This window comes from Macaca thibetana, chromosome 11, assembly GCF_024542745.1.
Source record: "Macaca thibetana thibetana isolate TM-01 chromosome 11, ASM2454274v1, whole genome shotgun sequence".
NCBI lineage: Eukaryota > Metazoa > Chordata > Mammalia > Primates > Cercopithecidae > Macaca > Macaca thibetana.
Window position 1 is genome coordinate 7,745,643 of NC_065588.1, and position 24,189 is coordinate 7,769,831.

Here is a 24,189-nt window from a genome sequence, read left to right on the forward strand (position 1 = left end):
AATTTATAGATCCAATGCCATTCCCATCAAGCTACCAATGACTTTCTTCACAGAATTGGAAAAAACTACTTTGAAGTTCATATGGAACCAAAAAACAGCCCGCATTGCCAAGAAAAATCCCAAGCCAAAAGAACAAAGCTGGAGGCAACATGCTACCTGACTTCAAACTATACTACAAGGCTACAGTAACCAAAACAGCATGGTACTGGGACCAAAACAGAGATATAGACCAATGGAACAGAACAGGGCCCTCAGAAATAATACTACACATCTACAACCATCTGATCTTTGACAAACCTGACAAAAACAAGAAAAGCGGAAAGCATCCCTTATTTAATAAATGGTGCTGGAAAACTGGCTAGCCATAAGTAGAAAGCTGAAACTGGATCCTTCCTTACACCTTATACAAAAATTAATTCAAGAAGGATTAAAGACTTAAATGTTAGACCTAAAGCCATAAAAACCCTAGAAGAAAACCTAGGCAATACCATTCAGGACATAGGCATGGGCAAGGACTTCATAACTAAAACACCGAAAGCAATGACAACAAAAGCCAAAATTGACAAATGGGATCTAATCAAACTAAACAGCTTCTGCACAGCAAAACAAACTACCACCAGAGTGAACAGGCAACCTACACAATGGGAGAAATATTTTGCAATCTACCCATCTGACAAAGGGCTAATATCCAGAATCTACAAAGAACTTAAACAAATTAACAAGAAAAAATCAAACAACCCCATCAAATAGTGGGCAAAGGATATGAACAGACACTTCTCAATAAAAGACATTTATGCAGCCAATAGATACATGAAAAAATGCTCATCATCACTGGCCGTCAGAGAAATGCAAATCAAAACCACAATGAGATACCATCTCACACCCATTAGAATGGTGATCATTAAAAAGTCAGGAAACAACAGATGCTGGAGAGGGTGTGGAGAAATAACACTTTCACACTGTTAGTAGGCGTGTAAACTAGTTCAACCATTGTGGAGAACAGTATGGCGATTTCTCAAGGATCTAGGACTAGAAATACCATTTGACCCAGCCATCCCATTACTGGGTATATATCCAACGGATTATAAATCATGCTGCTATAAAGACACATACACACATATGTTTGTTGTGGCACTATTTACAGTGGCAAAGACTTGGAACCAACCCAAATGTCCATCAATGATAGACTAGAGTAAGAAAATGTGGCACATATACACCATGGAATACTATACAGCCATAAAAAAGGATGAGTTCATGTCATTTGTAGGGACACGGATGCGGCTGGAAACCATCAGTCTGAGCAAACTATCACAAGAACAGAAAACCAAACACCACATATTCTCACTCATAGGTGGGAATTGAACAACGAGAACACCTGGACACAGAATGGGGAGCATCACACACCAGGGCCTGTTGTGGGGTCGGGGGACAGGGGAGTGATAGCATTAGGAGATATACCTAATGTAAATGATGAGTTAATGGGTACAGCACAGCAACAAGTTACATATGGCACTTGTATACATATGTAACAAACCTGCACATTGTGCACATGTACCCTAGAATTTAAAGTATAATTTAAAAAAAAAGAAAAAAAAAGAAGTATGTCTCTTTATTAGGAAAACGTAACTTTTATCCAAGCTTATTTTTCTTGGTTTAAAAAAAAGGAAACATAACTTTTGTTGGAATCAATTTAAAAAGGATATATGCATCAATGGTAGAATGGAAAAGAAAATGTGGTACATCTACACCATGGAATACTATGCAGCCATAAAAAAGGAATGAGATCATGTCCTTTCCAGGGACATGGATGAAGCTGGAAACTATCCTCCTCAGCAAACTAGCACAGGAACAGAAAACCAAACACCGCATGTTCTCACTCATAAGTGGGAGCTGAATAATGAGAACACATGGACATAGGGAGAGAAACAACACATGCCAGGGCCTGTCGCGGGGTTGGTGGGTGAGGGGAGGGAAAATAGAGCATGGGTCAACAGGTGCAGAAAACCACCATGGCACACATATACCTAAGTAACAAACCTGCACATTCTGCACATGTATTTGGGAACTTAAAGTAAAATAATAATTTAAAAAAAGAGGTTGGGGGATGGGATTTATGAGCTAAGAGTAGCAGTATATTAAGTTGGGCTCCTATCTCAAGCGATAGCATTATAACCCCAGCAATAATTTGTTTCCAGGTTAAATACTTTAAGTGTGTGTCAACAGTAGGTATGTTGTATCTCTGAACAGAATTATCACTGGCTTTTTAACAATTGTAATTGTAACACTAGCATTTTATACTTTCCTTATTTCATATATAAGACATGCATGTTTTTTAGTTGTTTTGGCTGAGGGTATCTAGAAGGAACTGGAAAGAACAGGTATAAATACCTGACATCTTTGGTCTCAAGATATTAGGACTGTTTATACCACCAAAAGTGATAAGCATTTTCAGTGCAATCCCATCAAAATTCCAGTGACCTCTCTGCTTCTCCCATTCGACAAATATCCAATTTTCTCATGCAGCACCAGCCTTCTTCCTGAGACACCAGAGTGAAAGTGAAGGCTGGAGTAAATGGATTTGGCCATATTAGATGCCTGGTCATCAGGGCTGCTTTTAATTCTGGCAAAGTGGATATCGTCACCACCAATGGCCCTTTCATTGACCCCAACTATATGCTCTACATGTTCCGTTATGATCTCACCCATGGCAAGTTCCATGGTACCATCAAGGTTAGGAATGGGAAGCTTGTCATCAATGGAAACCCTGTCACTATTTTCCAGCAGTGAGAGCTCACCAAAACCAAATGAGATAATGCTGGTGCTAATTATGTCATGGAGTCCACTGGCATCTTCACTACCTTGGTGAAGACTAGGGCTCACCTGGAGAAGGGAGCCAAAAGGTTCATCATCTGCATCTTTTCTGCAGATGTCCCCATGTTTGTGATGGGCATGAACCATAAGCATGAAAACAACCTCACAATCATCAGCAATGCCTCCTGCACCACCAACTGCTTAGATCCCCTGGCCAAGGTCATTCATGACAACTTCAGCATCAGGGAGGGACTCATGACCACAGTCTACACCATCACTGCTACCCAGAAGGCAGTGGATGGCCCCTCCAGGAAACTCTGGCATGGCAGCCATGGGGCTTTCCAGAACACCATTCCTGCATCTACTGGTGCTGTCAAGTTAATGGGCCATGAGAGGGCAAGGTCATTCCTAAGCTTAACGGGAAGCTCACTGGCATGGTCTTCCGTGTTCCCAACACCAGTGTTGGTTGTGGAACTGACCTCCTGTCTGGAAAAACCTGCCAGACAGGTTTCTTCAGACATCAAAAAGGTGGTGAGGCAGGCACACAAGGACCCCTCAAGGGCATTCTGGGCTACAGTGAGCACCAGGTTGTCTCTTCGGAATTGAACAGCAATACCTGCCTTTCCACCTTTGAGGCTGGGGCTGGCATTGCCATCAATGACCACTTTGTCAAGCTCATTTCCTGTTATGACAATGAATTTTGCCTACAGTAACAAGGTAATGGACCTCATGGTACACATGGCCTCTAAGGAGTAAAATCCCCCAATCACTAACCCCAGGGAGAGCACGGGAAGAAGAGAGGGACCCTCAGCTGCTGGGGATTCCCTGCTGCACTCAGTCCCCCACCACACAGAATCTCCTCTCCTCACAGTTTCCAGACCCTCTGAAGAAGGAAAGACCTAGGGAGCCCCACCTTGTCATTTAACATCAATAAAGTCCCCTGTACTCAGCAAAAAAAAAAAAAAAAAAAGATATTTTTCGTAGAAATAGAAAAACAATTCTAAAATTTGTGTGAAACCACAAAATGCTTCAAGTAACCAAAACAATGTTGAGGAAAACAAACTTGAAGGCATCACACTTCCTAATCTCACATTATATCACAAAAGAAGCATAGTGAAGCAGTATGAAAACAGACACAACAGACATATAGGCTGGGCACGATGGCTCATGCCGGTAACCTCAGCACTTTGGGAGGCCGAGTTGGGTGGATCACCTGAAGTCAGGAGCTCAAGACCAGCCTGGCCAGCGTGGTGAAACCCCATCTCTATCTATTAAAAATACAAAAATTAGCCGGGCACGGTGGCAGGCACCTGTAATACCAGCTACTCAGGAGGCTGAGGCAGGAGAATCTCTTGAACCTGGGAGGCGGAGGTTGCAGTGAGCCAAGATTGCGCCACTGCACTCCAGCCTGGGCGACAGAATGAGACATCATCTCAAAAAAAAAAAAAAAAAAAAGCCGGGCGCAGTGGCTCAAGCCTGTAATCCCAGCACTTTGGGAGGCCGAGACGGGCGGATCACGAGGTCAGGAGTTCGAGACCATCCTGACTAACACGGTGAAACCCCGTCTCTACTAAAAAAATACAAAAAACTAGCCGGGCGAGGTGGTGGGCGCCTGTAGTCCCAGCTACTCGGGAGGCTGAGGCAGGAGAATGGCGTAAAAACCCGGGAGGCAGAGCTTGCAGTAAGCTGAGATCCGGCCACTGCACTCCACTCTGGGCGACATAGCGAGACTCCGTCTCAAAAAAAAAAAAAAAAAAAAAAAAGAACAGGCATATGGACCAATGGAACAGAATAGAACAATAGAGAGCCTGTAAATAAATCTAAGCATATACGGTCAATTAATTTTTGACAGAGCTACCAAGAAGACACAATGAGGAACGGATAGTCTCTTCAATACATGGTGTTTGGAAAACCAGATATCCACATGCAAAAAGGATGAAACTGGACCCTCGTCTTACACTGCACACAAAAATAAACTAGAAGGATATTAAAGACCTGAAACCATTAAATTCCTAGAGGAAAACAGGCAAATCTCAATATTGGCCTTGACAAGGGTTTTCTTTGATATCTCACCAAAAAGAACAGGTAATAAGAATGAAAGAAACAGGTGGAACTATATCAAACTAAAACACTACACAGCAAAGAAAATGATCAAAATGAAAAGACAGCCAATGGATTGGGAGAAAATATCTATGAAGAATGTATAAGAAAAAGGGTTAAGATCAAAAATATATAAGGAACTCGGCCGGGCGCGGTGGCTCAAGCCTGTAATCCCAGCACTTTGGGAGGCCGAGACGGGCGGATCACGAGGTCAGGAGATCGAGACCATCCTGGTTAACACGGTGAAACCCCGTCTCTACTAAAAAATACAAAACAAAACTAGCCGGGCGAGGTGGCGGGCGCCTGTAGTCCCAGCTACTCGGGAGGCTGAGGCAGGAGAATGGCGTGAACCCGGGAGGCGGAGCTTGCAGTGAGCTGAGATCCGGCCACTGCACTCCAGCCTGGGTGACAGAGCGAGACTCCGTCTCAAAAAAAAAAAAATATATATATATATATATAAGGAACTCAAACAATTCTATAGCAAAAGAAACAAATAATCCTATTACAATGTAGGCAAATAACCTGACCAGATATTTCTCCAAAGAAGAAGTAAAAATGGCCAACAGGTGTAGCGAAAGGTGCTCAACATCATCAAACATCAGGGAAATGGAAATGGCTACTATCAAAAAGACAAGAGATAAAACAATGTTGGTGAGGATGTGGAGAAAAGGGAACCCTTGTACACTGTTGGTGGAAATGTAGATTGGTGCAGCCATTATGGGAAAAAAATATGGAGGTTTCTAATGGAATTTTTTTAAAAAGCCACCATGTATCCTAGCAATCCCTCTTCTGGGCATATACTCAAGGGAAATGCAATCACCACCTTGTAAAGACACTGTGCTCTTGTGTTCATCACAGCATGATTCACAATAGCCAAGATGTAGAAACAACCTGTCGATGGAAGAATGGATAAAAAAATTGTGGGACACACACACACACACACACACACACACACACACACAAAGAGAGAGGAATATTCTTCAGTTTTAAAAAAGAAAAAGACCCTGCCACTTGCAAGAATATAGGTGAACCTAGAGGACATCATGCTAAGTGAAATAAGCCAAACACAGGGAAAATATACCATGTGAACTCACATGTGGAAGATTATTTTTTAATTACAAAACTCAAATACATAAAAACAGAGTAGAAAGATGGTTACCAGGGCACAGGTAATAGTGGGGAAAATGAGGAGATGGAAGTCAAAGGATACAAATGTTTCGGTTATGTAGGATAAATAAACCTAGAGCTCTAGTGTGAGGCATGTAGACTGTAGTTAATAATATGGTATTGAATACTGGAAATTTGCTAAGAGATAGATTTTAGGTACTTTAGCCACAAAAAAATGAAATATGAGATGATGGGTATATTAATTTGCTTGACTATACTAATCACTGCACTTGTATATGTATGTCAATACTTCATGTTGTAATACTTTAAATATATACAATTTAAAAATTACGACTGTCCAGATCTATCCAGTGTTTGAAATTACATTTTCTGTCCCACAAGTTATCAGAAAACTACTAGAATAAAATAATATATCTAACAGCAAATGTCTTAGTCGTGAAAGGGCGACATAATTAGTTTCCTCCTTTTTCTCTGAATAATATTTCTGTTATTTTTCCTGGTAATTGGAGGTAACATTAACTGAGAATTTGGAGGAGATTGTGAAAATTTTGGATAGTACACCAAAGGATCAAGATCCACTGCTCAGACCTGTGCTTCAGCTCAAATAATGTTAGTTGCTATCAAGAGAACAATTAAATTACCTAAAATGCTGTTATGTGGACTCTAGCTAATTATGCGTTCTGGTATTGGGTGGGTGAAATCATGTTTTACACAACAATAATCTTCTATTTTATGATTATGTTTACAATTGTCTCACTAATCGCTCATCCTTTTCCTACTTTCTATTTCTGCCTCAAGAATACAAAGTCTGTAACCTATATTTACCTGAGAAAACTGGGAAGCCACCATTCTATTCTATTTTCTCTGATTTTGAAGAAAACCAATGTGATATCCTTTTGAAAACTATGATACCGGCCGGGCGCGGTGGCTCAAGCCTGTAATCCCAGCACTTTGGGAGGCCGAGACGGGCGGATCACAAGGTCAGGAGATCGAGACCATCCTGGCTAACATGGTGAAACCCCGTCTCTACTAAAAATACAAAAAACTAGCCGGGCGAGGCGGCGGGCGCCTGTAGTCCCAGCTACTTGGGAGGCTGAGGCAGGAGAATGGCGTAAACCCGGGAGGCGGAGCTTGCAGTGAGCTGAGATCCGGCCACTGCACTCCAGCCTGGGCGACAGAGCGAGACTCTGTCTCAAAAAAAAAAAAAAAAAAAAAAAAAAAAAAACTATGATACCAAAATTACTGATAGGTGGTAGAAAATGAATTGAAATGTGTCCACATCTTGTATGAATAATGGGAATTAGTTATAATTTTCAAAATATTCCACACATTGAACGTGTGAAAACCAGACAGTAAGCATTGAATGGCAATTTACTTAAGTCCAGCTGGGCTAAAGTAAAGTAATAAACTCCAGAAATTGGAACTGCATAGGAAGCAGTGCCCATCAAACTGTCCTCCCGCTGTAGATATGAGGAAGTAAACACGAGCAAAACCTATATGAGTATACTTTACCTACTGAAGGAATAAAAACAAAATCAGCAATATATTTACTAAAAATTAATAGGTGAGACAAGGACTGCCAACATGAAGGGCAAGCAACACTTGAGGAAAGGAAGGAGGCAGAAAAATCGTTAGATGTTTTGTCATCTTCAATAGGTTTACACATGTTGTGACCTTTATGAGACATAAACAAACACACATGGGAAGAGAGCAAGATAATATAAACATAGGAAGAGTTGGAATGGGCGCTTGGTGAAGTTGAAAAGCCTTGTGGAACATTAAAAATGTAATAGTATAATTAAAATCTGTATTAGAACAAGTAAAGATAACCGACAGTCCAGAAAAATAAATGTATAAAAGGAAGATGAAACTGAGAAACTCCATTAGACCATTGAGGAGTAAGACAAAAATAATCTATAGGGGGCAGATATGAATAATACAACCAGAGGAATAGAGCTCTTCCCTAAGTATGACTCACAGTAAATGGAATAAAACAAATAATCAAGAATTTGATTGGAATAACGAAAGTTTTCTAAATGGAGAAAGATAAATTAAACATGTAGATTTAAAAGGATCATTGTATTTTGGGAAATAAATAATGAAAAGAGACTTATTCATATTATTTGGCAACATGTTAAGTATATGAGAAAAAATATGAGAAAAAATCATAAATTTTAAAAATAGGTAAACTATAACATAAAGGAACAAAATTATACTGGCCTAAGACTTATTTTCTGCAACAGGTGACAATGAACATAGAATAATGGATTATTGTAAGAAAATGTTTATGACCCAGTAGTTCTCAACCAACCATCTGTCATGTGTGAGGATGGTAGGACATTTTAGATTTGCAATGTTTTAGAAAATGTGCACCTGCACACAGTGTCCAAAATTACTTCAGGAAGACAAAAACATAATGACTAAGAAAGATATGGGAAAGCAGAAGAGGGAGGAAAGCAAGGGGAGTGAGAAGAAAATGTGTGTCAGCAGGACGTACTAGGCAAGTCCCTTTGGAATCAGCAAAACAGCCTGAGAGGAAATGCTGAGTTTATTATTTAGGAGAATCTGAGGTTGCATTTTTTCCCTCTTGCCATGTTCTTCCTTCCCCAGTCCTCCTTCCCTGGCTACTGTCTCTAGGGCTAGCAAAGGAAGGAGAAAGTAAGCATGAAGAGGAAGTAAGTTTAGAAGGAGTGAAGAAATGTAGTCAATGTGAGGCCTATGACCTTTTCCTAAACAGAGCAAGGAAGTAAATTCTGAAGTACAGCAATGAAAATGAGGATTTCAGTGTGTTCAGGAAAGTTCATATGATTCAGAAGGCTATGACTTTGAGTTGAAGGACCATTAATTTTCTGTGTCAGTTTTTGCCCTTGTGACCATGATATACAATATTTGTTTGATCTTACTTGAATGCTAGTGATTCTTACACAGACATGGGGGATAAAAAAGAAATAGTAGCTAGAGTTGTATGAGAGACAGATTAAAACTTTCAGGGTCTTTTAAACCCTGAACACCTTATGGTGCTCTTCCATATAACTGATTAAAAACAATTAAGCACTCCAATATGAATAAGGAAGTTCAACAAGATTCTAGATTTAAAATCTGGTACCTATACACAATGGAGTACTATATAGCCATAAAAAGGGAATGAATGAAATCCTGTCATTTGCAATAACATGGATGAAACTGGAGATCATTATGTTAAGTGAAATAAGTCAGGCACAGAAAGAAAAACATCATATGTTCTCACTTATTTGTGGGATCTAAAAATGAAAACGATCAAACTGATGAACATACACTGTAGAAGGATGGTTACCAGAAGCTGGGAAGGGTAGTGGGGGACTGGGGTGGAGGTGGGGATGGTCAATGGGTAAAAAAAAAAATACTTAGAATGAATAAGACATACTATTTGATAGCAAAACAGGGTGACTATAGTCAATAATAACAATTGTACTTTTAAAATAACTAAAAGCATGGAATTGATTTGTTTGTAACACAAAAGATAAATGCTTGAGGGGGTGGATACCGCATTTTCCATGGTGTGCTTATTTCACATTGCATGCCTGTATCAAAACACCTCATGTAACCCATAAACATATACACCTACTATGTACTCATACAAATTAAAAATAAAAACATTTTGAAAGATTCTAGATTATGTCCCAACAATTATGTCCCTTCAATGCTTTACTGTTATTTAAAATATGAAAGGTTTCCCTGATCGACTTTGAATGCCATAATTAGACATTCTTTGTCTATCTGTTAGATAAGCTTTCACTGATGTTGTAGCTCCTGGGTCTCATCTTGTCAAATACGTGTGTGTGTGTGTGTGTGTATCCATGTGTCCATCTCTTCCTTGATTCCTACTGGTGTAGCTTCCTATTGGTGTAGCTCCCAACAACTAAGGCTGCTTCATAACTTTTCTCTTTCCAGAATTTCCTTATTCTTTACCCACACTCTCTTATGTTTCCCAGCTGATGTATTCTGTCCTCTTTTGCACCTTTCACATTCTTCACTTCTCAAACAGGTCATACTCCTTTTATTTTCTTGTGCATCTTGGATTTATTCTATACAGGCTTGTTTATCCCTTACTTCACTCTCTTAGACCTACAATTTGACTTACCAGTGAAGGTAACTTGTTTTCTGCCTCCTTTTCCATATCTATATCTAAATGAGAGAGAGATTAATAAATTGACCTTGTCCTATACTGGTGCTTCTCTGTATCATTCCTGCTTTATTGAAAGTCTCTTAAGATTAAATGAGGCAATATTTATAAAATGCTTACTACGTTCTCTAAGACATATTAGACAAGCATTAAACTGTAATCTTAATTACATTTTAAGAGTGATATTGGAGATGTTGAGGGAAATATAAGTGTTATATGCCACTAATACTCTCCCAGTTTTGTTTTATATACTCTTTATACATTGTATATAAAACAGGGTTTATGGTCAAACTATAAAAAAGAATAATGCTGAATTCACAGAGAAGCGATTCAAAATTAACTTTTGCAACATCAATAATTAAAAAGTATACATCCTGAAAATGTAAGAAATGTACCTATTTTACTTCCTTTCTTACCTCCTCACCCTGTTGCATTTTTGGTTTCTAAAATAAAGATCTCTGAATCACACTGTTATTATTATTGCTGTTATAATCACTAATTTCTCTAGGTTTTCAATTTCTCTTTTAAGGATTAGTTATTACATTCATGCTGTTTTGTAACTCTGTTAGGTTAATTAATTTAGATTTAATGCCCATGCTTAACTGGATTTATTGTGCACCATCAAACCTTGGATAATTTTTTTCTAGATTTATATGCGTCTTTTTTACTTTAGTATCTGGTTGACCCAAGTGTACCTTTCAGTTCAGTTTTTAATTATCCAGCTTTTACACAACCATACTTATACTTTATATAAAGTCATCATGTTCTCTTACTCATATATCAAATAGGTTTTTATATATAAATCAATAATTGAAAGTGTTTCATGATTATACATCCCAGTAAGTATCACAGTCAATGCCACTAGCTTCAGATAGAAGCCTTTGTTGGTACACTTATTTAAATATTTTCCAGCAATTTTCTTTTATTGCATTTATATGAGTCAAAACAGAAAAAAAATTGATGACACTGTCAATGTGTTTATGTCTCATAAAATTAGAGTTAGGACAACACACACATTAACTGTGCTGAAAATGATAAATCTGTAGCTTCGACTGGATATTCATTGCTATTAAATCACTTGGATCTGTGTTTAAGAGTGAAGGAAAACAATTAATGTAAAAGTATTGCTTCACCCACTTCACTCTTCCTTCTTTGGGATCTCTCCTTGACTAGGAGCACTGGCAACCTTCTTGCAACCATGAGGACTTGGCAGAGACACAAGTAAAGTGCCATGACATCACTGAGTCACTGCATAATTCTTGACCTTCTTACTTCTAAAGTTCCTCCTGTTATATGTAAAAGTTAAATCTCCTCATTACTTAAAAAAAGAGAGAGAGAGGGAGAGAGGGCCGGGTATGGTGGCTCATGCCTGTAATCTTAGCACTTTGGGAGGTCGAGGCAGACAGATCACAAAGTCAGGAGATGGAGACCATCCTGGCTAACACAGTGAAACCCCATCTCTACTAAAAATACAAAAATTAGCAGTGCATGGTAGAACACGCCTGTAGTCCTAGCTACTCGGGAGGCTGAGGCAGGACAATTGCTTGAACCTGGGAGGCCGAGGTTGCAGTGAGCTGAGATCACACCTTTGCGACAGAGCTGGGGCGAGACTCCATCTCAAAAAAAGAAAAAGAAAAAAAAGAGAGAAAGAGAGAGAGACCATAACTATAGAGGATCCACAAAAATATAGACCATATTGCTTCCATTTCCTCATTATCATATCCTCAGTATCTAGCAATAGTAAGTAGCAAACAATTATAGAATGAATCATACAAAATGTTTAATGTAAGTTATAAAAACTATGTCAAACAGGTAAGATATAATTGTGAATTTATGAATTATTTCATGACCTATAACATGTAAATTGTACATCAGAATTTCATATTTATTTTTCAAAAATACATTGTGTGAGACTTCCACTTACTGGTCTAATATGTAAAAAGTTGAGAAGTCATGACCCTGGTCCTCAGAACAAGAAAAAAATCCAACAATCAACATCTCTTTTTAGAGTCATCAGAGAATTGAGGTCAGAGGAAAAATTGCTGCCCTAAAACTAGAGGCTGGAGGGCAAATACTGACAATCACAACTTATCAGGAGCAGAAAAGTTCAGAGCAAAGCCAACGCCTGGAGCCAGCATTGGTAGAAATACTTTAAACTGTAATTGATGAAATTCTGGAAGCTCAGTGTAGCTTCACTTGAGAGTTAAGATGTCTGAGGAAGTCATTGTTGACAGTGGAGGTGGGGGGTAAGTGGGGATTGGCACAGGGTGGGGGGATGCTTTCTTGAATTTTGGGTTCTCATGCTAAGGACCAGAGAAAAACCCTGTCATGCATCCAGCAGGGGGAGGAGAACAGTAAGCATTTTGAAATAGGCACTGAGGTCTCTGTTTTCCTTAGTATCTGCTCTTCAAGGGAAACTATTTTACCACAGCCTAACCTATTGGAGTTTTACCAAAGCCTAACTGACCCGGGGAAAGGTAAATATACAACTCCAGCCCCATCTAACCCTGGATGTGTGAGAAGGCAAATACCAATTCAAGCTCATTAAAAGACTAAGACAATCTATAAAAGTATTTCCCTCCCCTGACACTTTCCCATCACGTCAACAGGGCTCCACTATAAACACTGTGAATTACAGCTACAAAATGCTACAAGGCTCACATCCTATTTAGAAAGTCTCTAAGAAAATCGAAAGAAAATAAGGAGTCAATAACATGGCCATAAAGGGGAAAATCTTAGCCTCTGACATTACAACACATAGTAAACAGGCTAACTCCTAGCCAGAAAAATGTGAGCCTTCACATTTAAGGCGTATTTACTTCAGTTCCTTTTACTTGCTGCATTATGTCCAGTTTTCAACAGCAACAAGAAAATTATAAGGCATGCTGAAAGGCAAAAGCACTCTAAGAGACAAAGCAAGCATCAAACCAGACTTAGCTATGGTACAAACTTTGGAATTATTTGACTGAGAATTTAAAATAATGATAAATAATATGCTGAGGGCTATAATGAAACAGTAAATAACGTGCAAGAAAAGATGGGTAATGTAAGAATAGAGATGGAGACTTTAAGAAAAAATTTAAAAGAACAAAATTCAAAAATACTGTAACTGAAATGAAGAATGCCTTTGATGAATTCATTGGTAGACTAGACATGGCCAAGGAAAGAATCATTGAGCTTGAAGATATGTCTGTAGAAACTTTGAAAACAGAAATGCAAAGCGATAAAATAATAAAAAGGATAAAACAAAAATCAATTATAAATTTAATCCAATCCCAAATGTCATCCTAGTAAGTTGTTTTGTGGATATTGACTAACTGACTGTAAAGTTTATATGAAAAGGCAGAAAAAGCAGAGTAGCAAACACAATATCAAAGAAGGACAAAGTTGGAGGACAGACATTACTCAACTTCCAGACCTATTACAAAGCTACAGTAAATAATACTATGTGATATTAATTATTTAGAGCGAATTTTTGAGTATGTGATATATAGAGATGTAATATGCACAAAAATAATAAACCCCAAAATGGTGGAAAGACTGAATCTCTATAGAAGTAAATTGCCTGTATTTCATTGAAATTAAGTTAGGATAAATCAGAAGTAGTTTTTGATAAATTAATGAACACATCATAAGTCATAGAACAATTATTTTTAAAATAACTCAAATTATTTTCAAAATATTAAGGGAATTATACTAGAAAATATCCAGTAATACAAAAAAGCAGTAAAGAAGAAGCAAAGAAACAAAAAATAAAATAGGATATATATGTAAAACAAAATGCAAAAAGGCAGATGGAAATTAACCTCATTAATAACAACATTAATGTAGAGATGGTCAGTTAAAATTTTAAAAAGCAAGACCCAAGTATATGGTGTCTACAGGAGACCTACTTTAAAGTCAAAGATATAAAGAGATTGAAAGTAAAATGATAGAAAAGGAGATTCCAGGAAGACCTCAACTGTAAAATAGCTCACATGTCTACATTGAGACAAAATAGATTTTCAAACAAAAAACAATTTTTACATAGAAAAACATATATCTCATAGTGAGACAAGAGTCAACTGTTTAAGAAAATATAGCAATTCAAGCATGTATACACCTAACAACGTTTCAAAATATAGCAAAAATTGACAAATACAAAGACAGAAATAGACATTCAATAATTTCATTATCCTGTATGCAATAATAAATAGAACAACTAAACAGAAAAGTAAAGAAAAATGGAAGACTTAGCCAAGTGAATCAAGTAGTCTTAACAGGTATCTATATAACATGCCATTCAACAACAGTAAAATGCACATTCTGCTCAACAAAAACTTATATATATGTTCATAGTAGCATTATTCAGAAAATTGAACAAGTGAAAACCTATATGTTCAATAACTAGTAAATGAATGAATAAAATGATGTATATGTAATATTCAGCTAAATAAATGAAATATGGACAATTGTTACATTCTATGATTGCATTCATATGAATGCACAGAGTTGGCAAGTCTATGGAAAATAAAAGTAAACTTGAGTTTTCATAGGTCTGTGGTAGAGGAGGTAATTCAAAATGATTGCAAAAGGAAATAGAATTTTTTACAGGATGAAGAAAATTTCTAAAATTATTTTTAGGTTATCATCAAATGACTGTGAATATAGTAAAAATATTGAATTGTATACTTTAAATGAGTAAATAAATTGAATACACCATTTGCCAACTGACCTTCTGCCTCTTGCTTTTAAAGTTTTGTTACCCACCACCCCCAAAAGGCTTCTGTAATTCTCACTTTGAATAATTGTTTATTTCTTGTCTAGTATACCACATTGAATTTCGTATATCAAATTTTTAAGTTACCATACCTGGATGCTATGATTCATAATGAAAGAGGAAATTTTCACATTTATTTTATATACTTATTCAATGTAAATACTTTATGATACATTTTAATTATATTTGTAGAAATCTGACTGCTCAAAAAGACAAAAGAGGATCAGACATAAAATAAATAATTGATGTCATCCACCAATAAAGAATAAGTAACACTGGGTCATGATGCATGTTGTTCTTAATGTGTCATTGGATTCAATTTATTAGTATTTTGTTCAGAATTTTTGCATTCATGTTCATCAGGAGTATTGAGTTGTAGTTCTCTTTTCTTGCAGTGTCTTTGGCTTTGGTATCAGGGTTAAATGGGTAAAGTTTGTGTTATATGAATTACATCTCAATAAAACTGTTTAAAAACAAAATGAATAAAAAATGAAAATATGAAAGGGACCACCACCCTTTTATTTTTAAAACCTTTATTGGTCATACTAATATCTGCAATTCTCCCCAGAAAGGTGAAATTATGTCTGATTAGCTATCTCTGAGAGTGGGGTGCTGAGGGACAGATGTAGATTAATGGTTTTCACTTAACTTTTTCTTCCATAACTGCTCTTATTCCGCAGGTCATTAAACCTATGTAAGAATTCTGACAGCAGCTAAGTCCATTTGAAGAAATATTAGAAGAATATTTACTACATATACTTACATTTTATTTTTTAAAAGCTGTCAGAAATTTAGGATTACATGTGGCCTTTTATTACGTGAATGAATTGTACAGTGGTGAACTCTAGGATTTTTATGAAGTCTAGGATTTTAGTGCACCAATCACCTGAGTAGTGTACATTGCTCCCAACAGGTAGTTTTCCATCCCTCACCCCCTTCCCAACCTACCCTGTTCTGTGTCTCCAATGTTTATTATACCACTGTGTATACCTTTGCATATCCATAGCTTAGCTCCCACATGTAAGCAAGAAAATGTGGTATGTGGTTTTTGATTCCCAAGTTACTTCAATTACAGTAATGGTCTCCAGTTGCATCCAAATTGCTGCAAAATACATCATTTCATTCTTTCTTATGGTTGAGCAGTATTCCACTGTATTAGTTTGTTTTCACACTGCTGATAAAGACATACCTAAGACTGGGTAATTTATAAAGAAAAAGAGGTTTAATTGACTCTCGGTTTCACATGGCTGGGGAGGCCTCACAATCATGGCAGAAAGCGAAAGGCACATCTTACTTACATGGTGGCAAGCAAGAGACAATAAGAGCCAAGCAAAAGGGGAAACCCCTTATAAAATCATCAGGTCTTGTGAGACTTATTTACTACCATGAGAACAGTATGGGGAAACCACCCCCATGATTCAATTATCTCCCACCAGGTCTCCCTACAACACATAGGAAATATGGGAGCTACAATTCAAGATAAATTCGGGTGGGGACATAGCTAAACCATATCATCTATAGCATATGTATACCAGACTATTTAATGTCTACATATTTGTATAGTTTTGAGGGTTTCTTCTGGAATTGATTTCTAGGTTTATTTTCCACCATGATCTAAGAAGATACTTAATATGACTTTGATTTTTAAAAACGTATTAAGACTTGTTTTATGGCCTATTACATGGTCTATCTTGGAGAATGTTCCATGTGCTGATGAGAAGAACGTATGTTCTGCAGTTGTTGAGTAGAATGTTTTGTAAATATCTGTTAGGCCCATTTGTTCTAGAGTGCAGCTTAAGACCAGTGTTTCCTTCTACACTTTCAGCCTTGATGATCAGTCTAGTGCTGTCAATGGAGTGTTGAATTCCCTCACTAGTATTTTGTTGTTTTCTATCTCTTTTCTTAGTTCTAGTAGTGATTGCTTTATGAATCTTAAAGCTCTAGAGTTAAGTGCATATATATTTATAATTGTTACATATTTTTATTGAATTAATCATTTTATCATTATATAATGATCTTCTTTTTCTTTTTTACTGTTGTTTCTTTAAAGTCTGTTTTATGTTATATCGTTATTCTATCTGATATAAATAGCTATTCTTGCTCACTTTTGGTTTCCCTTTGCATGAAATATCTTTTCCACATTTTTGACCTTCACCAAATTGCCAAATCTCTCTTTAATAAATTGGCTCTATGTCTGTCAACTGGTTTAGGTCCAAAAACAGGATTCAAGGGATTGCAACTACCATCATAGTCTCTGATGTTATAGGCTTTTTTTCTGCTTTTATAATAAAAAAATCTTGTTGGCTACCCAGCTATCTCAACTTAGGAACTATTCCATCTATTAACCATTCACCATAGTCTCTTGCTTCTAAAATATTTGTTACCAATTATCATAACTGCATCCATCTTTCCTCAGAATGTTTAGCATTGTTCTTGTGTAACTCCATCTCCTAAGTGTTGACTGGGCTTAGTAACTGTTTCTAATGAATTACATTTACCAAAAGTGATGGGATGTCACTTTCAAGATTAAGTACAAAAAGGTTCTAACTTTTACTTTGCTCAGTCCCTCTTGCTCTCTTACATTTTCACTGCTGCAAACCAGCTGCTATATTTTAAGCAGTCATATGTAGAAGCTCACATGGAAGAGAACTGAGGGAGGCAAGTGGCCAACAGCCCCCCAAAACTAAAGCCTTCAGTCAAAAAGCCCACATATAGCTGAATCCCAACAGTATCCATGTGAGAGAGTGTGGAAGAGATTTTTTTTCACCAGTCAAATCTTCAGATGAGACAATAACCCCTTTAGACACCTTCATTGAAGACCTTCAGCATATCCTGAGCTAGAAGACCCATCAAATCTTGCTCCTATGCCTTACCCATAGAACAGTGAGCTAATAAAAATTTGTTTTAACAGTTAAATTTAAAGGCAATTTGTTAAGAGTTATATATAATTAATACAGCTTATAGAAACTATAAAGTTCTTAATTTATGGATGCTCTTAACCTAGTTATTATATTAAAACACATTTCTGCTAAAAATGATGTTTCTTACTTTAAAAGAACTATATCTCTTTTGACTAGCGATATTTATGTTACACTCAATTCTCTTGACCTAATTTAAAATTTAATTTAAATTCTACTTTGGAATATTAGCTGTTTCCAGGCTAACACAGACACACAGACACAAACACACACACACAAAATGTTCATACATATATGGCATTCTAGGTGATTCAATGTGCAAAAGGCATAAGCTTTAACCATTATAGTTTTTTTCTAAATACTATTACTTTTTTTTCTTCTGGATAATCAGGATAATTTCTCTATACCTGCAATGTCTAATGTGGTAATTAAAAATCACTTGTAGGTGGTTCCAAGATGGCTGAATAGGAACAGCTCCAGTCTACAGCCCCCAGCATGAGTGACACAGAATGCGGGTGATTTCTGCATTTCCAACTGAGGTACCAGGTTCATCTCAGTGGGGCTTGTTGGACAGTGGGTGCAGGCCGGTGGGTGCCGCCCACTGAGTGTGAGTCAAAGCAGGGTAAGGCATTGCCTCACCCGGGAAGTGCAAGAGGTCAGAGAATTCCCTTTGCTAGCCAAGGGAAGCTGTGACAGATGGCACCTGGAAATCGGGTCCCTCCCACCCAAATACTGCACTTTTCCAATGGTCTTAGAAAATGGCACACCAGGAGATTATATCCTGCACCTGGATCAGAGGGTCCCACACCCACGGAGCCTCACTCATTGCTAGCACAGCAGTCTGAGATCGAACTGCAAGATGGCAGTGAGGCTGGGGGAGGGGTGCCCACCATTGCTGAGACTTCAGTAGGTAAAAAAAGCAGCCAGGAAGCTTGAACCGGGTGAAGCCCACTGCAGCTCAAGGAGGCCTGCCTGCCTCTGTAGACTCCACCTCCGGGGACAGGGCATAGCCGAACAAAAGGCAGAAGAAACCCCTGCAGACTTAAATGTCCCTGTCTGACAGCTTTGAAGAGAGTAGTGGTTCTCCCAGCACAGAGTTTGAGATCTGAGAACAGACAGACTGCTTCCTCAAGTGGGTCCCTGATCCCCGAGTAGCCTAACTGGGAGGCACCCCCAGAAGGAGCAGACTGACACCTCACATGGCTGGGTACCCCTCTGAGACGAAGCTTCCAGAGGAATGATCAGGCAGCAACATTTGCTGGTCAGCAATATTCGCTGTTCTGCAGCCTCCACTACTGACACCCAGGGAAATAGGGTCTGGAGTGGACCTCCAGCAAACTCCAACAGACCAGCAGCTAAGGGTCCTGACTGTTAGAAGGAAAACTAACAAACAGAAAGGACATCCACACCAAAACCCCATCTGTACATTACCATCATCAAAGACCAAAGGTAGATAAAACCACAAAGATGGGGAAAAAACAGAGCAGAAAAGCTGAAAATTCTAAAAATCAGAGCGCCGCTCCCCCTCCAAAGGAACACAGCTCCTCACCAGCAATACAACAAAGGTGGATGGAGAATGACTTTGACAAGTTGAGAGAAGAAGGCTTCAGATTATCAAACTTCTCCGAGCTAAAGGAGGAAGTTCAAACCCATCACAAAGAAATTAAAAACCTTGAAAAAAGATTAGATGAATGGCTAACTAGAATAACCAATGTAGAGAAGTCCTTAAATGACCTGATGGAGCTGAAAACCATGGCACAAGAACTACGTGATGAATGCACAAGCTTCAGTAGCCGACTCAATCAACTGGAAGAAAGGGTATCAGTGATTGAAGATCAAATGAATGAAATGAAGTGAGAAGAGAAGTTTAGAGAAAAAAAAGTAAAAAGAAATGAACAAAGCCTCCAAGAAATATGAGACTATGTGAAAAGACCAAATCGACATCTGATTGGTGTACCTGAAAGTAACGGGGAGAATGGAACCAAGGTGGAAAACACTCTTCAGGATTTTATCCAGGAGAACTTCCCCAACCTAGCAAGCCAAGCCAACATTCAAAATCAGGAAATGCAGAGAACACCACAAAGATACTCCTCGAGAAGAGCAACTGCAAAACACATAATTGTCACATTCACCAAAGCTGAAATGAAGGAAAAAATGTTAAGGGCAGCCAGAGAGAAAGCTCAGGTTACCCACAAAGGGAAGCCCATCAGACTAACAGCAGATCTCTTGGCCGAAACTCTACAAGCCAGAAGAGAGTGGGGGCCAATATTCAACATTCATAAAGAAAACAATTTTCATATCCAGCCAAATTAAGCTTCATAAGTGAAGGAGAAATAAAATCCTTTACAGTCAAGCAAATGCTCAGAGATTTTTGTTACCACCAGGCCTGCCCTAAAAGAGCTCCTGAAGGAAGCACTAAACATGGAAAGGAACAACCAGTACCAGCCACTGCCAAAACATGCCAAATTGTAAAGACCATCAATACTAGGAAGAAACTATATCAACTAACAAGCAAAACAACCAGCTAACATCATAATGACAGAATCAAATTCACACAACAATATTAACCTTAAATGTAAATCGGCTAAATGCCCAAATTAAAAGACACAGACTGGCAAATTGGATAAAGAGTCGAGACCCCTCAGTGTGCTGTATTCAGGAGACCCATCCCACGTGCAGAGACACACATAGGCTCAAAATAAAGGGATGGAGGAAGATCTACCAAGCAAATCGAAAACAAACAAACAAAAAAGCAGGAGTTGCAATCCTAGTCTCTGATAAAACAGACTATAAACCAACAAAGATCAAAAGAGACGAAGGCCATTACATAATGGTAAAGGGATCAATTCAATAAGAAGAGCTAACTATCCTAAATATATATGCACCCAATACAGGAGCACCCAGAGTCATAAAACAAGTCCTTAGAGACCTACAAAGAGACTTAGACTCCCATACAATAATAATGGGAGACTTTAACACCCCACTGTCAACATTAGACAGCTCAATGAGACAGAAAGTTAACAAGGATATCCAGATCTTGAACTCAGCTCTGCACCAAGCAGACCTAATAGACATCTACAGAACTCTCCATCCCAAATCAACAGAATATACATTCTCCTCAGCACATCACACTTATTCCAAAGTTGACCACATAGTTGGAAGTAAAGCACTCCTCAGAAAACGTAAAAGAACAGAAATTATAACAAACTGTCTCTCAGACCACAGTGCAATCAAACTAGAACTCAGGATTAAGAAACTCACTCAAAACTGCTCAACTACATGGAAACTGAACAACCTGCTCCTGAGTGACTACTGGGTACGTAATGAAATAAAGGCAGAAATAAAGATGTTCTTTGAAACGAATGGGAACAAAGACACAACATACCAGAATTTCTGGGACACATTTAAAGCAGTGTGTAGAGGGAAATTTATAGCACTAAATGCTCACAAGATAAAGCAGGAAAGATCTAAAATTGACACCCTAACATCACAATTAAAAGAACTAGAGAAGCAAAAGCAAACACATTCAAAAGCTAGAAGGCAAGAAATAACTAAGATCAGAGCAGAACTGAAGGAGACAGAGACGAAAAAACCCTTCAAAAAGTCAATGAATTCAGGAGCTGGTTTTTTGAAAAGATCAACAAATTAATAGACTGCTAGCAAATACTTATACAGAAGAAAAGAGAGAAGAATAAAAAAGATGCAATAAAAAATGATAAAGAGGCAATCACCACTGATCCCACAGAAATTCAAACTACCATCAGAGAATACTATAACACATCTACACAAATAAACTAGAAAATCTAGAAGAAATGGATAAATTCCTGGACACATATACCCTCCCAAGACTAAACCAGGAAGAAGTTGAATCCCTGAATAGAACAATAACAGGCTCTGAAATTGAGGCAATAATCAATAGCCTACCAACCAAAAAAAAGTCCAGGACCAGACAGATTCACAGTTGAATTCTACGAGAGGTACAAAGAGGAGCTGGTACCATTCCTTCTGAAACTACCTCAATCAATAGAAAAAGACAGAATTCTCCCTAACTCATTTTATGAGGCCAGCATCATCCTGATACCAAAACCTGGCAGAGACATAACAAAAAAAAAAGAGAATTTTAGACCAATATCCCTGATGAACATCGATGCAAAAATCCTCAATAAAATACTGGCAAACGGAATCCAGCAGCACATCAAAAAGCTTATAAACCATGATCAAGTGGGCTTCATCCCTGGGATGCAAGGCTGTTTCAACCTAAGCAAATCAATAAATGTAACTCCAGCATATAAATAGAGCCAAAGACAAAAATCACATGATTATCTAAATAGATAACAGAAAAAGCCTTTGACAAAATTCAACAGCCCTTCATGCTAAAAATTCTCAATAAATTAGGTGTTGATGGAACATATCTCAAAATAATAAGAGCTATTTATGACAAACCCACAGCCAAAATCATACTGAATGGGCAAAAACTACAAGCATTCCCTTTGAAGACTGGCACAAGACAGGGATGCCATCTCTCACCACTCCTATTCAACATAGTGTTGGAAGTTCTGGCCAGGCAATCAGGCAGGAGAAAGAAATAAAGGATATTCAGTTAGGAAAAGAGGAAATCAGAGTATCCCTGTTTGCAGATGACATGATTGTATATTTAAAAAACCCCATCATCTCAGCCCAAAATCACCTTAGGCTGATAAGTAACTTCAGCAAAGTCTCAGGATACAAAATCAATGTGCAAAAATCACAAGCATTCTTATACACCAATAACAGACAAACAGAGAGACAAATCATGAGTGAACTCCCATTCACAATTGCTTCCAAGAGAATAAAATACATAGGAATCCAACTTAGAAGGGATGTGAAGGACCTTCAAGGAGAACTACAAACCACTGCTCAAAGAAATAAAAGATGACACAAACAAATGGAAGAACATTCCATTCTCATGGATAGGAAAAATCAATATCGTGAAAATGGTCATACTGCCCAAGGTAATTTATAGATTCAATGCCATCCCCATCAAGCTGCCAGTGACTTTCTTAACAGAATTGGAAAAAACTACTTTAAAGTTCATATGGAACCAAAAAATGGCCTGCGTTTTCAAGTCAATCCTAAGCCAAAAGAACAAAGCTGGAGGCATCATGCTACCTGACTTCAAACTATACAACAAGGCTACGGTAACCAAAACAGCATGGTACTGGTACCAAAACAGAGATATAGACCAATGGAACAGAATAGAGTCCTCAGAAATAATACCACACATCTACAACCATCTGATCTTTGACAAACCTGACAAAAACAAGAAATGGAGAAAGGATTCCCTATTTAATAAATGGTGCTGGAAAAACTGGCCAGCCATATGTAGAAAGCTGAAACTGGATCCCTTCCTTACACCTTATACAAAAATTAATTCAAGATGGATTAAAGACTTAAATGTTAGACCTAAAACCATAAACACCCTAGAAGAAAATGTAGGCAATACCATTCAGGACATAGGCATGGGCAAGGACTTCATGTCTAAAACACCAAAAGCAATGGCAATAAAAGCCAAAATTGACAAATGGGATCTAATTAAACTAAAGAGCTTCTGCACAGCAGAAGAAACTACCATCAGAGTGAACAGGCAACCTACAGAATGGGAGAAAATCTTTGCAATCTACTCATCTGACAAAGGGTTTATATCCATAATCTACAAAGAACTCAAACAAATTAACAAGAAAAAATCAAACAACCCCATCAAAAAGTGGGCAAAGGATATGAACAGACAATTCTCAAATGAAGACATTTTTGCAGCCAACAGACCCATGAAAAAATGCTCAGCATCACTGCTCATCAGAGAAATGCAAATCAAAACCACATTGAGATACCATTTCACATGAGTTAGAATGGCGATCATTAAAAAGTCAGGAAACAACAGATGCTGGAGAGGATGTGGAGAAATAGGAACACTTTCACACTGTTGGTGAGACTCTAAACTAGTTCAACCATTGTGGAAGACAGTGTGGCGATTCCTCAAGGATATAGATCTAGAAATACCATTTGACTTGGCAATCCCATTAATGGGTACATACCCAAAGGATTATAAATCATGCTGCTATAAAAACACATGCACACGTATGTTTATGGCGGCACTATTCACAATAGCAAAGACTTGGAACCAACCAAAATGTCCATCAATGATAGACTGGATTAAGAAAATGTGACACATATATGCCATGGAATACTATGCAGCCATAAAAAAAGGATGAGTTCTTGTCCTTTGTAGGAATATGGATGAAGCTGGAAACTATCATTCTCAGCAAACTATCACA

The 24,189-nt window shown here is 37.9% G+C and overlaps 1 pseudogene; it reads left to right on the forward strand.

Moving 5' to 3' along the window:
- Positions 1 to 2,384: 2,384 nt before the first annotated feature.
- Positions 2,385 to 3,781, forward strand: LOC126931381 (glyceraldehyde-3-phosphate dehydrogenase-like; annotated as a pseudogene).
- The last annotated feature ends 20,408 nt before the right edge of the window (positions 3,782 to 24,189 follow it).